This window comes from Meleagris gallopavo, chromosome 5, assembly GCF_905368555.1.
Source record: "Meleagris gallopavo chromosome 5, MGAL_WU_HG_1.1, whole genome shotgun sequence".
In the NCBI taxonomy this organism is placed as follows: Eukaryota; Metazoa; Chordata; class Aves; order Galliformes; family Phasianidae; genus Meleagris; species Meleagris gallopavo.
In genome coordinates this window covers 57143534-57160812 of record NC_139408.1, presented here as the reverse complement: position 1 = coordinate 57160812, position 17279 = coordinate 57143534, and positions in this window count along the sequence as shown.

The following is a 17279-nucleotide window of genomic DNA, read 5'->3' as shown; positions in this document are numbered from 1 at the left end:
CTTCAGTGTTACAAAGAACTGTAAGTGAAGGGAAATGTCTCCTCCTAAATCCCATGCATGGGTGGAAGCGTTGTGGGTATAAAATTCTCTAAAATGCAGTTTTTTCTGCATGAGTTCACTTTTCTACCTTCTTTAACACTTCTGTCTACATAGACTGTATGCAAGTCTTTTTGTGCACAGTTACCTTTCATGTGGAAAACAGAACTTACTTGAAAGAAGATTTGTAGATGTCTTCTTGGGTCCTGTGCATTTTTAAGATGCTTAGCTGGGTGTCAGCAATGTGAAAACTGCTGGATGGATCTCTTATTCTCTGAATGAATATTCCACTGTATTTATAACAAGAAAGAAATGCATCTATACTGTTCATACCTGGTGGAATAGCACAAGGAATATTTTCTTCCTATCTGTCTTCTGTATTTTATTTGCAGTTTTCTTCCAGCTTCTAACTTGTAGTAGAAGGTAGACACAAGATCATGTGATCCTGTCAGTATACGAAACTAAAAGCTTGAATTAATCCCTACGTTTGATCTGAAGGTTGTGATGATTACAACTATTTTTTCTGTGGGCTTTTAACGAGGAAAAGGGGACCACTTAGGGCAAACTCCTACCCAGAATTCTTTTCCATACTCAGATGGCATGTTGTGTCTGTTCTTAATTAGAATTAAGTATACTTTCTTGGTAACTCTTACCAAGATGGACAGTGTGAGACTGGTGCTGAGCGTCACCGAAATCTACATCCAATGCAGTACAAGCCCTTGGGTGGTCCTTCTTACAGAAGCAGCTGAGTGCCAGCTTATCACAGGTAGAAAACTACACAGGTGGCAGTGCAGCAGCAACTGCCAAGCAACATCTGATGTTTGAAGTAATTCAGATAACCTTCTGATTGCTGGAGATATCTTCAGCCAAAGACAAATTAATAAATAGCAAAGTACTTTCTGCCTAGAGGAGCTGGTGCTGGATTCCACTGCCAGTTGGGTGGTATGCCTGTGTATGTCACATCACTGGTTTTGCAGCAAGCAAGCGGGCTGGGTGGAAGCTCATGGCTTATACTGCCTGCTGCCATCACCACAGTATGGCCAGGTGATAGGAGAAGGCATCAGTTAATGAATTGCTGTAATTGATGTATGTGGTCCATCTTTGTTGGGGCAGCCCTGCCAGTGGACTTGCTGATCCATGGCTGCACTTTGCTGTGGTTTCTGGTGCTGTATGTTTTGCTCACCTGGCAGTGCAGAGTCAATGAGATCAGCCGGCATCGATCTGTGCAGGGAGGAAAAACGTGGTAGAACCATAGAATCATTCAGGTTAGAAAAGTCCCTAAGCCCAAATCCATCTCACCCTCTCCATGCACATTGACCATGTCTCTCAGTGCCACATCTCCATGACTCTTGAGCACCTCGAGGGATGGGTTCCCCATGGTATGTAGTTTGGCTTTGGAACATCTCTACAGGAGGATCTGACTGATCTCCAGCTCAGTGATTTGCAACTGTGTATGGAAGACTGGTGAGATGCTCCCTCTCTCTGTCTCCCCCTCTTTTTTGATGATTCTGGGTTCAAAAGTGAAATGAGTAGTCTGTGTTTAACTGCTGTTTTGCTGAGAGATCCATATCCAAACAGGAGTCATCAAATATCAATGCAAATTCAGCTCTTATCTTTCACTCCTGAGAACAGGAGTGGGGACAGAGAGTAATGGCATCAGTCCTCTTCCAAAATTAATTATACAGAATGCGTTTTGTCTCCAGGAGACAAAGGCTCTAATTGTGCTGCATGGAGGTCTGACATTTCCTGTTTTCCAGGGCTTCTGCAAAAGTGGTTTTTGTATGAAGAAACCAGGCTTAGAACATGGAGTAGCAGGTAGGGACACAGCAGTGTCACACTGGTCCCCCCTATTGCTTTCATCCCTGCTTGGAGGGAAGCAGCAAGCAGCAGGGGGGATGGTGGCACAATGGCAATGCCAAAAGATAATGAGCACCAAAAACAGAAAGAGGGAATTGTTTCCATATTTGTCATGAAAACAGCCATCCTGGTCTGTATGTTTGTGATGTGACGATGCAATAGAATGACACAATGTGATATTGAATTGCTGCTTTAATTTTAAAGTGCAACACTTGAAAAAAGATGTCCCCCTGTCCTGGTACCTAACGAAAACTACAAGCTGTTCATTACTGTTAAAAAGACGTAATGATAGTGGTTCTTTGACGAAGCTATTTAAATTATTTCAAGGTCCTTTCTTCCTCTGAGTGGGGACTTGGAAAATACAAATGCAGATTCCCTGTGCAGAGGGAAAACTTGAGTCACTTTAAGAATCCTGCTAACGTCCCCTAACCTTGTAGATGTTATTTCAAAGGAAATGCCCCCAAAACATGTAACAAACAAGAATTAGACATAATCAGCTGTTTTAATGCCCCTAGGAGCTGAAACTAAAGTTCCATACAGCGATTAATTATGATTATTGCAATACCTGCATTTTTTAAACTCAATAACCTGCAATCAGTTATCCAATAACACTGCAGGCAGGCTGAATAATTCAGCCCCATCTTTCTTTTAATGTTGGAAGTCTTTTGAAATGGACTGATTCTTATCTTCTGCTACAGTCATTAAGGTGTCATTTAAAACCCACACAGTCTTCATGACAGCTTTATGCCTCCCGAAGGATTAAACTGTGAAAAGATAAATGCATTCCTTAAGTTTTTAGCAATGAATTCCATATCAAAGGGAAGCAGCAGATTGGAATCTTAGAGACTAAAGCCCTTCGTTCGTTCGTATTTGGGAGAAGCTCAGTTTGGGTCAGGGAACGCTCGGTTTTATTCACATCACAAGGATGTGTCTGCATGGCTGCTGGAGACTCAACCCTACTTCTTGGCTTTTTACTTTCTTATGTGGCTCATGCCGAAAGTTGCCAGACACGCAACATTAAAATGGGATCATGGAAACCTGCTGTCTCCCTCTGGTATTCTGTGCGAATTTCCAATTTTAGAGCTCTCTATTTTTATCTCTCCGTATGCTCCCTTATTGACTGGAGCTGAGCAGTCTCTTGGCTATGGGAAACATGGAAAGCATCTGTCAGGTTCAGAAGTCCATACAGCACCCATCCAGGAGCAGAGATTGCTCTTGGTGATAAAAGTTGGGTCCAGTGGCAAACATCTCCACACTGAGACTTCATTCGTTACCCTACACTGTTACAGGAAGGGTTATTGTGGGTATTATAATGGGCTTGAAGATGCTATCTTGTTCACTTTGCTGTTTGCTCTTGCAAAGAACCGATTCTGAGCATATCATAGAATGGCCTGGGTTGAAAAGGACCACAATGATCATTGAGTTTCAACCCCCCCTGCTATGTGCAGGGTTGCCAACCATCAGACCAGGCTGTTTGGTTCAGTTTTATGTGAACAATTCCACACCAGATTTCCTTCTGTGTTATGAGAACGAGAATAACACCCTGCAATTAGAATTGCCTGAAAAATGCCATTTGTTGCTTTGATTTTGTTCTTCTCTGGAAAACATTGAAAGCCTTTTTTTTTTTTTTTTTTTTTCCCCTCGTAAATTTTCCCAGGAGGAGGGTGAAGTTTTGTGATAGGAAACTCAAACAAAAGAATACAGTAAAAATCTCACCACTCATTGCCAGGTGGTGTTTAAGAAAAACAAGACCCCTCGTCTTCCCAGCTCCGTTCTCTGCAGGGTTACATTCTGCATGCATCACAATGGGAGATGAAAGCTCAAAGAATGATCATTGTTATTATTTTCTTTTAACTGAATGTAGAGTTCTTTACACGTAGAGAGATCTGAACCTGGTTTGTTTCTTGCCTTGCGAAAGAAAAAGAACCGAAGCCAATGAAACAAACCATGCAGATGAAGACCTGAGAAATTTGGAGTGCGTGTGTTTGGTGGGACTGCAGATGGGGCTTTTGGCTTGAGTCAAATATTCTGTAAATACAGAAATTTTCACAGAGGAGAGAAAGGGAGGAGTGTCCGAGTGAGTCACGCTCCTGAGACAACTCCAGTGGAAGCACAGAGCTCTGTTTTGGTAAGCTTAGCACTTATTCTCTCCTGATCATGCCCGAATTATAAATGAATAGGATAATGAGGGCTATTAAAATAATCTTTCATCAAGGATAATAAATGAAGAAGACAATTTAATGTTCACACATACATCTCCAGGATTAATTCCTCAGGGGGCTAAGCGAGCTGTCCTCTTCCCAAGGGTGGCTGTGAGGGTGCTCTGTGTCCATACATGCCCTTGAAAAAGCCAGCTGTAGCCAGGCTCAGTCTGATTCTTCACGAAAGCATCATGTTCCTGAAATATTTAAGTCACTCCAATAAGTGCAGGGGCACATTCCTGCTCTGTGTCCTACTTAATGTAGCATTAGTGGATTGGTCACCTCATGCTGCATGAATAATGGAAACAGAGATTCAGCAATGTTTACAGGAATAAAAGCATGGCATTAAGTTCTGCTGTTTCCCCCCTGTTATTTGTGAGTGCTTCCACAGCCACTGGGTGTTCTTGCTGAGGCTTTTGAGCCCTGCGTGACCTGCATGTTGAAAATGTATTTTGCAAATTGGAAATATTTGTTTACCTGTGCTATGAGGCCTGTAATTTTTTTTCTGCTTAGAAATATTTTAAGTTATACAGCAAAAGAGCGGGACTAATTTCCAGTACTTCGGCAGCTGGCTGTGCCTCAGAAGCAGTGAAAGAAGAGGTCTAGAAACAACACAGTCTGCAAGTAGTTGCCCAGAGTGTTTGGCAGACTTGTCAGTCTCTATTTGGAGTGCACGGGGAACAAACTGAATTACAGCAGCTGGAGAAGGGACAATGTGCCTGCTGGAGATCTCTCCGCGAGGCTCTCCAGTTCCCAGCATCTCTCTTTTTTGGAGCAAAGCAAAGTCCTGCCCAGGTAGAGTAGCACCATCTGTTGTATAGGACTTCAGAGAAAATTTGGATGTACTTTAGAGAAAAATCCCAACTATTCTTTGCAAATCACTTCCATGGGATTTTCTGCTTAGTTCTTGATCAGCTTAAAAGGGCTTTTGGCTAAGAAGCAGAAAACAAAAGCCAGTGTTGGCAGTAATTTAGAAGATGCAAACAAAACGTTGGGAACCAGAGGACTTTCAGGAAATAACGTGCATGTTTCTGACTGACGGGACATTCAGCGATGCAGGACTACTTGTTAGCAGCTCTGCAAATAACTGGGAGGCTTGACCTCCTCCACTGCAGCGTGTCCATGACCCATTCCCATGGTTTGTTCCAATGACTTCAGTGAACAGCTCTGCATGGTGCCCTGCAGTGCACACGTGTGGCTGGGTGTCAGATGGTCAGGAGAGAAATAGCAGCTTGATTTCCCAACTCCCATCCCCAAGCCTTTGGAGTCTTTGGAGTCTTTGCCTCCCTGAACAAGTTTTACTAGCCATTGGCTATATGTCTTGGCAGATGGCTTGGAGCTAAATGATCTGTAAGGTTTCTTCCAACCCAAACCATTCTCTGATTCTGTGTGTTGAACTTTCACTAATGCGTTGAGTGTTATTTTCCCACCAAATATGTGTTGTCTTGATCACATTTGCACATAGGCTCCTAAAGTCAGCCTATTCCTCCTGTAGTTTCCCAAGCCCCAGCTCATATCTAGCTTGAATCATGATCTGAGGTTTGTAATGAAGCAGTTCAGATAGTTGGTCCCCCTACCTGACCTGAAAACTGGCTGAACTGGATGCTCTTCCCAGGTGGATTTGCTTTCTCATGGAGAAATATTTTATTTGTTGCTTAAGACAGAAAAATATCCACAGGTGCTGTACTTGTGAATAGGCTGACAGCTGCCATCTGCCTGGAAGCAAAAAGCTGAATTGTACAGGAAACCGCTGCATTAAAGTCCTCTCCAAACCCTCTTTAATAACAAACAAGTAAATGGAAGTAGTTCCAGTCCCTGAGTTGTTGTAGATTTTCTTTTTCCCAACTTACAAATGTTCAGTTCCGTGTTCCTCTGACCCAGACAGCCACTTGTGAGAAGAAGCTCCACTTTGCCACCCTCGGCACACCTTGTGGTGGTTCTTGCGTTGTTAGAAATGGAGGAGAACATCAAGAAATGGGACTTGAGAAGAACTGTTGGTGCAGCTGGGTGGTGGAAGCTTCCTAGCTTCCAGAAACATCTTTACTTTTAACGTGAGGTGTTTGCTTACAACAGGGTCTGCTTTCATGATTGCATCTGGCACCACCAGAGAGAGAGAGATGGCAGTGAATGTATGGAAGCAGAGCAGCTCTTTGATTTCACTCCAGCTGTGCAAGTGGGGGCTTAAGTGAAGTGCTGCTGTTCAGTTCCCAGCTGAGAAGAAGGCTGCTGGAGGAAATAACTGCCCATTTCCAAATTGTTGTGCATTGGCTGAAAGTAGGATGAAAAGCAGAATGAGCTGCAGTGGATCACAGCGCTAACAAGTTCGTATTTCTGCACAGTTAAGTATGCAATAAACTAAAATGAAGTGGAGTCACAGAGAGAAGTTTGATGTCACTTTGTGGTTTCATGCATGACAACAGCTTAAGTTACTCAAACTATTAAAGAAAGAAAATCAGATATGTTGCTGTTGAATCTTTTCTTACCCCACTTCTAGCAGCTGTAATTTTTTTTTCAGCGCAAGATTTATTAGAAATAAAATACGTGAACTCACTGGGAAAGAAGAATGATGTTTCTTTATTCCATCTGTGAGAAGATCAGAGCACTGAGTGGCCTGGGCAATGAAGGCAGTGACTATGGAAGCCACCGCAGTTCCCAAGTTTGAGCTGGGACACGGGAGGATGCGGCTCATGGTAAGTGAAGACAGCACTGCTGATCCATAACAAAGCAGTGGTGATTTCTGTATTTTCCATGGGAATAATCAGTTCTGTATTGGATGCTGACATGATCCGTGTACCTTAAATGAGTGAACTTGGTCTGGCTGTGTTTTAGAGTAGGAATTTGATCCATTCTGCTCCTATCAGCGTGCAACCATGCAATGCCCACTACTCTGGTCTTGATGATAGCACGTGGTTACTTTGAGAATGTTTTCTATGATAATTCATTGTGCTTAGAAAAGATAATTACCCTTTTGAAGGTGTCTCCGCCATGCTTTGCTTCCTTCTCCCTACTTTTTTATTTTTTTAATTTTGTGCAGGATATTCCTGGCTTAATTTAACAAGCCACAATAACTTGTGCAGGTAAGACCTGCTCTACTTAGGTGATTTAGGGTTGTTGCAGTCAGCAACAAATTACCTTTCCTCCTCTGGCCGGTGTCTGCCTGCAGCACTTGTCTAGTTTTCTAAGAGCACAATGATTCTTATCTATCTCAGGTTAAAACCTGCAGCAGAAAACAGATACTACAGTGCTAGGCTAGAACCCCTTATCTTGCTCTGGCATACCTGTCCCATGTGCATGAGCTCCCCTTGCTGCAGGCTCAGAGCTGCTCAGAGGTACTGAGTGTGGAGACAGGCTGAGGGCCGGGGGTGTTCAGCTTGGGGAAGAGAAGGCCCCAGGGAGACCTCACGGCGGCCTTCCAGTTCTTAAAGGAGCTTACAAAGAGGAGAGTGACTTCTTATACACAGTGATGGTGATAGAACCAGTGGGTATGGCTTTAAACAAAAAGAGCAGAGATTCTTTCCTCAGAGGGTGGTGAGGCACTGCCTGGAGCTGCGGGTGCTCCATCCCCAATGCTGTGGATGGGCCCTGGGCAGCTGAGCTGGGGGGCACCCAGCCCATGGGAGGGGTTGGAACTGGATGATCTTTGAGGTCCCTTCCTACCCAAGCCTTTTTGTGATTCTGTGAGTTTTCTTTGTATCCGAGGGTCTGCCTTGCCGAACTCGCCTCCTTTTTGTGCCCATTGTGTTTCCTTTCTTAAAGCTGGAGACCCTACCAGGAGCGAACTGTGGGGTGTTATCACCTAATGGTGCTCCTGAAGAAGGGCTTTTTTTTTCTTTAAAAAAACTCCAATGTGCTGCTCTGTGATTACAGGAGAGCACGCAGTGTGCCTGTACCACAGCCTGCTGACAAAATGGCTCCTGGTTAGGTGTTTGAGAGGGTTTGTTGCTGAAATAATACACAACCCCAGCATATGGTAATTAGAGATAAGCAAACAGTTGAAATAAAATCTCTTAAATTATACCACTCAGTGCAGAATGAAATGTGAGGCACATAAACAAACAGGTTTTCTTCCCTAGCTGCAGACAGCATTAGCAGGTGATTCACTAGCAGAGCATCTCTCCCTTGTCTAGTTCATTAGATCATCATTAATTTACACCTGTGTTTTGTGAATTACAGCAAAACAGGCTCACAAAACACCCCGTGTTTTGCAGTGCTTACAAAGAGAAAATGTAGCCAAACAAAGTCAAATCCCTTGGAAGATTAGGAAAGCATTGTGTCTTTTCCCCCAGAGCAATTTGTTAAACCAAGTATTTCTGAAGTCTTATTTTTGAAGTGCATCAAGCAGGCTTAAAATCGGTTTTGAGACCCCTTGTCCTCCTCAGAATCTAATTTCTTTCAACCTGTGAGTTGCTTATAAATCTGGGAGTTATAAAATATGCTGTGAATACTGAGTGTTGTGTTAGCTTTGGGTTAGAATGTATGAAACTGTTTTTTGGAAACCAATCTTGGAAAGTTCAGATCTGGACCTAATTCATCTGGCTCAATGTTGCTAAACTAGTATTCCTCTTGCTTCAGTGTCTTCTGGGGAGTTCTGGCCATGGAGTACAACAGTGTGTCCCAGTGCTGTTGCCAAAGGCAGCAGTTCCCCTGTGACCAGCTTGGATAGGCTGGTGTCTGTGCAGGGCTTGGGGATCAGGTGGGTTTTGGCATCTGAAGCTGTGATGCAGCAGATCTGCAGGAAAAGTGGCCCCTTTAGGTATGGACTAATCTTCTGATGTGTTTGATTCACCTCGCTGCTAACAGTGCACATCACCTCTGTGATTTGAATTGCATTGTGCTCAGTTCCCCATTGCTAGATTTCAGGATGACTTTTAAAGCAAGACTAATTGTTTTTCTTTTATATATATTTATTGTTAATGGGGTGCTTGTATGCCATAACCAAGTCAGTGCATATGCAAACTGTTAATCTGCTTCAGTTTTCCTCCAGATAAAAATCTGTGGATCCATGAACTCTTTCACTGAAGCTAAACCCAATCCCACAGGCAGTATGTCTTTCTTGAAATACCTAAGAAGGAGTCCTAATGAACAAAATCCCTCAAAGTAGGGATGTTGATTAACTCAGCATCCTGAAGATGTGTCTTTAACAGCACAAGTACTCCCAGGCTGGAAGAGAAAACATGATAGCGATCCATCATGTCAACATTCAATTTGATATCCTCTATTCACTGGCCATCTGTCATTAGCAATGCTACCTGCATGGAGCCCAGTAACTTTTGATTAAAATAGACCTGCTATTTTTGAAAAGCAGTCTATCACCAAGAACTGAAAAGTTTGCTGCTCTGCTTTACAAGCTGCTTCTGTGGTTTGTAGTAACTGTCACATCAGAAGTGTCAATGCCCCCTACCTCAGCTGTTCTGTGATTTTCAAACCTCAGGTTTTTGTTGTTTTGCCTGCTAGAGACCTACTGGTCTAGTATTAAATGTGGAGGCTGGTGGCTCTGCCTGTGGTGGGGGGGTTGGAGCTTCAGGATCCTTGAGGTCCCTTCCAACCCAGGCCATTCTGTGATTCTGTGTGATGCATAATGTGCTTTGGTTGAACGAAGGAGGGCAAAAACGTTGAATATTTTATGACTGAAAGTTTTTTGCTGAAATATCTGGTTCTTTGCATGCAAGTCATTGAAGAATAGGCACAAAGGGAGTCATTCATGTCATTCATCTCAGCTCGTAGCAGATATCCAAAAACTGAGCATTAAGTCTAAGCTGGTTGTCTGCATCCTTCTCCAGGTAGTAGAGGAGAACATCCCTTTCTAAAGTGTGATTCCTTAGAATAGGTATCAAATACTGATAGAGAAAAGCAAGGCTCCTTGGAGGTCTTCTCTTTGCTCCCATAACTGTAAAGACAGTTGGATGTCAGGTTTTCCTCAGCCACTCAGCTTCTAGCAGCATAAGAAGTTGAGCAGGATTATTTTCTTCTGCCCTAGAACCATAAGCCCAGATTGGTTGGGAGGTCAGCTCAGTCCATGTGGTTACCTCATCTGCATCTCTATCTCTGAAGGACTGAGGCTGATAGTAGTAGCAGCTGAGATCTGTCATGTCTTCATGGCTGCCTTGGTTTACAGTGCAGTTCTCATCTGCTGCATGTAAAAAAGGCAACGTTGGCCATAAAATACTGGAAGTCTGACTCCAGCACAAAGTTCCCTGACAATTTAAAAAGAATTCCTCATGGTGCTTCACAAGCTCTTTCATAGTTCTGACACGATTCCTTGGGCAGGATGGATTACATGGCCCCCAGGCATTTTCCAGGAGGGAATTGCACTGGCCAATATGGATGAGTCAGTTAAGCCTCTCACTTCATCATCACAGACTGAGGCCTTGCATCCTGCAAACAGAGGCTAACCTTATGCTCCTCTGCCTATTCTTTTGCCATGAGACAAGATAGAAGAGGTTACTGTTGCCTCTTTGAGTGGCTGACATGTAATCCTTAATGGGACATTGGCTTTAATAAATCCATGGCTACACTGCTCATACAAGAAAGCTTTGTATCCTGCATGTACTCACACAGTCAACAGGGATGAACACTACCTTTAATGTACTTATTTTCCTGAAATCTGTAGTTTATCCCAAATAAATCTTAGCAGAAGGTTTCATTTTCTCTTTCGTTTGGTCGATACTCAGCTTGCAGGGAGCTGATACATCTGTTTATTTTATTCATCATCTTGCAGGATGCGCATAGATGCACCATAAAAAAGAACAGGCTGGAAAAGAGAGGCTGTTATTTCCTCTTATCTCAGCCCATGATTTTTGGGAAAAAAAAAAAGCTGACACAAGATTTAATAAATATTCAGTTAAAAGGGAAGAAAATGCTTTCTGCAAAATTTCAGCTTCTGTCAAGAGAAATAAAAAGAAAAAGAAGAGACTTTCTCGGTTGAAAATTTCAGATTTCTAGGTATCTTTGATAAAAGAAGAGGATGGATGACTGTACCCAGATTTAAAAACCAGACTGATACGCTTGATCACTACCTCGAGACAATCAGTGCAGTCACACATAGCAGCAAGTTCCCTATCGGAACTCTGTCCTAGTTCCTAGATGATGTTTGAAAGGGGGAATAAATATGTGAGTGGAAGATAAACAGATGCGTAATGCAGACAACAGGGATAGATAATATGTGTCAGGACAGACAAAACTCACATATAACAAAGGAATGAGCCCCTGTTGGGGCACTGACATGAGAAGTTTCTGGGTACTGCTGGAACATTTCTCCCCGCTCTCAGCAGCATGGCTGCCAGAATCACAGAATGGCCAGGTTTGGAAGGGACCTCAAGGATCACGAAGCTCCAACCCCCCACCACAGGCAGGGCCACCAACCTCCACATTTCACAGCAGCCCAGGCTGCCCAGGGCCCCATCCAACCTGGCCTTGAACACCTCCAGGGATGGACGGGGCATCCACAGCCTCTCTGGGCAGCTGTTCCAGCACCTCACCACTCTCACAGCAAACAACTTCCCCCTCACATCCAACTGAAATGAGCCCTCCCTCAACTTCAAACCATTTCCCCTTGTCCTGCTGTTATCTCCCTTTCCAAGAGCTGACTCCCCTCCTGTCTGTAGGCTCCCTTTAGGTACTGAAGGCTGCAATGAGGTCACCCCACAGCCTTCTCTTCTCCAGGCTGAACAAATCCAGCTCCCTCAGCCTGTCTTTGTAGGGGAGGTGCTGCAGCCCCCTGATCATCTTCGGCTCCCACATCAGTGCTGAAGTGTTGCTGAAGGTCCGCAGGAAAGTCTGTCACCTGTCTGCATGTTGAGTGTCAGGATGCGATGTGAAGAGCTGACACAGTGGTACTGCAGGAGGAACATGGCTGCAAACGCCACTGCACTGATAAGTGATTGTTTTTGGAGCTGAGGGGAGGATATGGCATTGTTACAGCAGAAAAGTTTCTCCTGAGCATTCAGATCTGCCCTGGGGGGATGGTGTCAGAACAGCAAAGATGTGGTTACAGATGCTCCTTCATCTTCTTAATTTTTGGGGGCTTTCACTGGAACAAACAAGCAAACAAGGAAAGCTCACAAATAGTGAGCTTATTGCCTCCGGGACAAAAGTGGCTGGCTGCTTAGCTACAAGCTAAACTTGGGATGAGAGTTTGCTTCAAGAGTGCTGTGATTCCTCCCTGGCTGTACTCAGTGGCTCCTGGCTGCAAGCAATGCCTGCTCACAGTTATTGGCACCTGCTGCAGGAGCAGATCGCTTTGTGCTGCCCGTCTAGATAAATCTGAAGTTCTGCTTGGAGAGTCATCTGCTTTCTGAGTCATCTGCTGCCTCCAATGAGGATATTACAGAGCCATGATATAAAATCAACCATTTGGAAACAGCCATCTTTAGTCATTAATGCCATTTTAATAATGACAAAGCTCCCGGTTAAAAATAACCCTTTGATCTTTGAAAGGCTTGAAAATGAGCAGAACAGAGATGAAGTTCAGTTCTGATTACCTGCAAATGTCTGCACATAGTGCTGTGCCCTTTGGGACTGAGGGACTGCATTTGTTCAAAAGAAAAAACTTAATTAAATTAAAATGAGTATCAACAGTGATTTGAAACAAACAAGGTTAAAAATTAGAAATGCTTTGACTTCTGGCTGAAAAGTGCTCTGAGAGAGGTCTCAGAGGAGAACACAATGAACAGCCAGAAATATTATTCATGAACATTCAGTTGGCTTTTAAATAGAGTTTGCTTTGACTGCTGCTTCACACACCTGAGTGGCAATGATCTGTCAAAAAATTGTGTTTCATCCCAGGTACAGGAGACTTTTCTCAGGAACTGCTTGCTGTCCTGTTAGGAGGTTACTGACTATTGTATTATACCTGAAAAATGGCAAGTGAAATTGCACTGTGAGTGCTGGAAAATGCAGGAACTGCAGAGATGCAAAGTAATTCAACTGGGACAAGAAGAAGGATGGTGATTACCCTGAAGAAATCACACTGAGGAGTGTGAACTTTGCTCCAGCCAGTGGCTGAGAAACCAAATGTTGGCCCCGGGGAAGCAAAGAGCATCCGGAGAGCTACACCAGGGAGCTGCAGCATCCCCAAGTCCACCTGGATGGAAGGGAACAGAGAAGAAGCAACACGACTGTGCTTTAGGGATTTGTCTGGCTCTGTGGAGGGCACTGAAGACATATGGGAGCAACTAGCAAAATAAGTGACAACATGGCCATTACATCTGGTAGAAGCACTGAGGGAGCATGCCTTTGGCCAACATGAGTGATTTTAACCCATAATTCAGGATTTATCTGTTTATCTGTTTATTTATTTGGGTATGTGTGTCTCTGGAAGTGATCAAGAAGCATGTAGATGTGGCACTGAGAGACGTGGCTTAGTGGGCATGGTGGGGTTGGGTTGAGGTTGGACCTGGGGATCTTAGCAGTCTTTTCCAACCTTTATGATTCTGTGATTCTTTCTAATGTGAATTATTATCACAGGAGATACCTGGACTGAAGGAATTTAGTTTGATTTCAGAGCACCACAAACTGTTAAAATGGAATCTCCAAGCTACTGCAGACCTGTGCTCTAATAGCAAACCAAAGTGTCTGTAATTGACTTGGTTCTTCTATGAAAACTGGACTACCTGGAGGAAAAGCTGTAAGTTATGTATGAAATGAGAAACTCATTGCCCATTGCACAAGGAGAAGCCACAGTAATTAGTAACCATGTTTGTGTTGTCTAGATCAGGCTTAGCTGGAAAAAAATCATCCATACTGTCTGTTAGATAAGAGGAGAGCAGAGAGATTGCAAATTTTCACATTGCTGTTGTTTCCTCTGTGTTAGGCCTCATTCTCTCATACCACTCCAGATATTTTGAGGATACGTTTCCAGCTCATCTGCAGCAAACAGACTTCATCCTGAAGAACTTCTCCAAAGAGCACATGTGGAGAGTTGTGGTGTCCCTTCCCTATTTGCTGTGAAACTGGAAAACACCAGTGGGCCCTGGAAACTCATGTAGATGAATCCCACTGCAGCCCTGCAGAAGTGCCCATGAGTGTGGGTACTGCTTATCTTGCAATAAATCCTGCCCCTGTATGAGACCTCTGGGAACAATGGCCTTCTGTGTGAGTATTCCTGCATTGCTCTGCAAGATGAGAGGAGTCTGCCCTTTGAAGGTGCTGCCCATCATGCTTACCTTTGGCTTCAGTAGATGTTGAGGTCTGACAGTGCTGTCTGTGCTGTGGGGCAGGCACTGGGCAATTATAGTTGTCCATTGCTTGTGACTTGGGTTGCCAAGGTGATGGATTTCAAAAGGCCAAATGTACGTTCAGTTTTCAAAGGCAAGGTTGTTTCTTTTGATCTGCAAACCAAGGGGAAAAACATATACAGGACTGCTGGCTTTTTTGTTCTGTTTTGTTTTGTTTCTGTACAACAACCTGAATGCTCTTGGCAACTGAATGAGAACTCAGGGTGAGTCTTGACACTGAGTCAAGTTGCATAAGCTGCTATCAAATCACTGAAGTATTTTTGAGAAAGACAGCATCTAAATACTGTGAATACCTGTGATAAGATCTAATTCATGGGCAGAGTGATACAGTGGGGTTGACATTCACATACTTTTGCCATGTGGTGGTGGTGTCCACGAGCATCTAGGACTCTGTTCTGCAAGAATGTCAGATAGAAACAATAGTTCTTGATTAGGAATTCTTCAGAGTAATTGTTTGCAGGGGGAGATTGGGATCAGCATGAGAACACACGTGCAGTGAGTACATCTGAAACCTGAGTAAGAATCTGCTGCAAGAAATTGCTTGTAGATCCATGCTATTTTAATCATGCTGACAGTGGATTAGGCTTAAAGCTAATACTTTTACCTTGGCCTTTTGTTGACTCCTTAAATTAATGCTCTTTATCCTCAGCTCAGGAGAAAGATATCCTGACTCAGCTGCTCAGACCCAAAGACAGGTGAAAAACCTTGCACAACGTGGTACAGTGAATTTAAGCTCATCTTCCCCAAATACAGCTTTTGGTTTGAGGGAATATAATACTTAAAGCACATGACACTCAGTTTTTGCAAATGTATGCATCAAATATTTTTAATCCACAGTGTGTGCCCAGTTAACTCTTTGTTGGCACATTGCTCTTTAGCTGACTCCCTGTGCTGGGCATTCTTGATCACTCCTGCTATGCTGTACTCTCTGGGTATGTTAGGTGACTGCTCTACCAGTTCTGAGTGCAAGACCAATACAGGCAATTTACATAAGGTTTCTATTTCTCTGCAGAAATTGAGTCTGCAAAGAGTTTAAATGGGGAGGTTGGTGAGCCTACCTGTGGCAGGGGGGTTGGAGATCCATGATTCTTGAGGTCCCTTCCAACCCGGGCCATTCTGTGATTCTGTGGGTATCTGGCTCATGTAAGAGCTTGGCTGTCCAAAATCAACACCCAAGGTGATTATTTTCAGCAGCCAGTACTGTTATGTACATATAACCCTTCCCATTTCCAGCATCTTTGGCCTGAGACATAGAATTAAGTTGTTGCAGCATAACAAAGCGTTACAACTCCCAGCTGCACACTAAAACTGCTGTAGACACCAGAATCTATCTTTCTCTTGCCTGCAATGTAGAACAGGTAAGTGCCTTCATCTTGAACAGTTGTGGGCTGAGCTCACAACCTGGGCAGTTTTTGCAGCAAGGATGATGGATGGCAGCTGAGACACTGCAGCCTGGTTTTGTGTCAAAGCCCTCAAGCGAATGATGCTCCTGATTTCCAGCCTGAGATGTGGGGAAGGTATTAGAGAATTGACAGCAACATCCTGAAGTCCATCTGCTTGGGTCAGAGGTTGCTAACATATAACCTGTTGGAAAGCATCTTTCCTGTTGTTTCGGCTGGCCTCTGCATGCTGCTGTGCCTGCACAAAATTGTTGGATGCGTGTTGGTGTGCTGTCAGTGCCAGCAACCAGTGCCATCCTTGTGCATTAGCTCACTGCTGTCTGTGTGTCAGAAGGTGTCAGTGTTGATGCTGACTGCTGGCTTTCTGGCACAGGTAGCACTGCTGCTTATGTGCTTCTTGTGCAGACATCTGCCACACAGTGCTGCTCTGCAGGCAGGATGGAAGCACTTGTTTTTACGCCTGTGCGATTCGGTGTGATCTGCCTGGTGCTGGTGGCTCAGTGGACTGCTGACCTTACGCTGTTTCCCAAATTGCTGGATCCTGGTGGCTGAATACACTTTTAACTGAGCTGTCAGTTATTATCCACAGTTCCTTCCCTTTAGTGCCTGCATTTCACTTCCCTTTGTGGCTTTGCTTACACTGAGACTTTCACAAGACATGGAAGTGTGAGTCTTATTTTTATCAAGGTCTTAACTTTAACTGCCATAGATAGTGCAACCATCCATATGCTAACTTGTTTTTTGATGTAACACTTTTTATGGTTTGACTCTTTAGTTCATACTCATGCATTTACTGTATTTCAGAAACAGCAAGACATCCCCTCTTCTACGTGAACAGTGTCTAGTTTTAATGTTTGTTGAAATGTTCTTGTTCTCAGAGCATGCTCTTTGTCTACGTGCATCACTTTGAAATTTCAGGAGCAAAGGGCAAGGGCCTTACATATGAAGCATAAGTATAAAAGGCAAAGTCCTACTTTAAGAAGATGTGAGCTGACTGTTCCATGTGTCCCTTTGCCTTGCAGAATATGTCCCAAAACTGGAACAAGTCCCACCCTTCTGGCAGCTCTTGGCACTTGTGGGTGCCTGTGTTAGAGAGACAGTGATGCATTATACCCCATATCAACTTGAGGGAGGTTAGGTCCCACCTGTGAGACAGCATTTCTCCATCCAGTGGTTCTGATCCATCCAGGGCATCTGCTTATAGCATCTGCTTGTCTCTGCTGCTGCCTCACATGAGCAACTCTGCTGTGAGGTGATCTCCTCGGTAATGACCACCCATGTGCAATGTGTGTGCCTCATCTGCAGACATCTTCTGTTACAGAGCCCACAAACAAGATGGTCGCAGGTGAGAGAGGGAAGCTGCATCAACAGCATCCAGTGGGTTTTGATGGACAAGGGACTGTTTGCGAGGTCCCAGCATTCTTCTTAAATGATGTGGTAACATTCATCCTGCAAAAATCCAGTCTGTGCTCACTTCTAACTGTATGCAAAGCAGGAGTCCTCCAAGGGCTGTGGAATGAGGTGGAGCACCTCAAGCAGAGTAAGGGCTG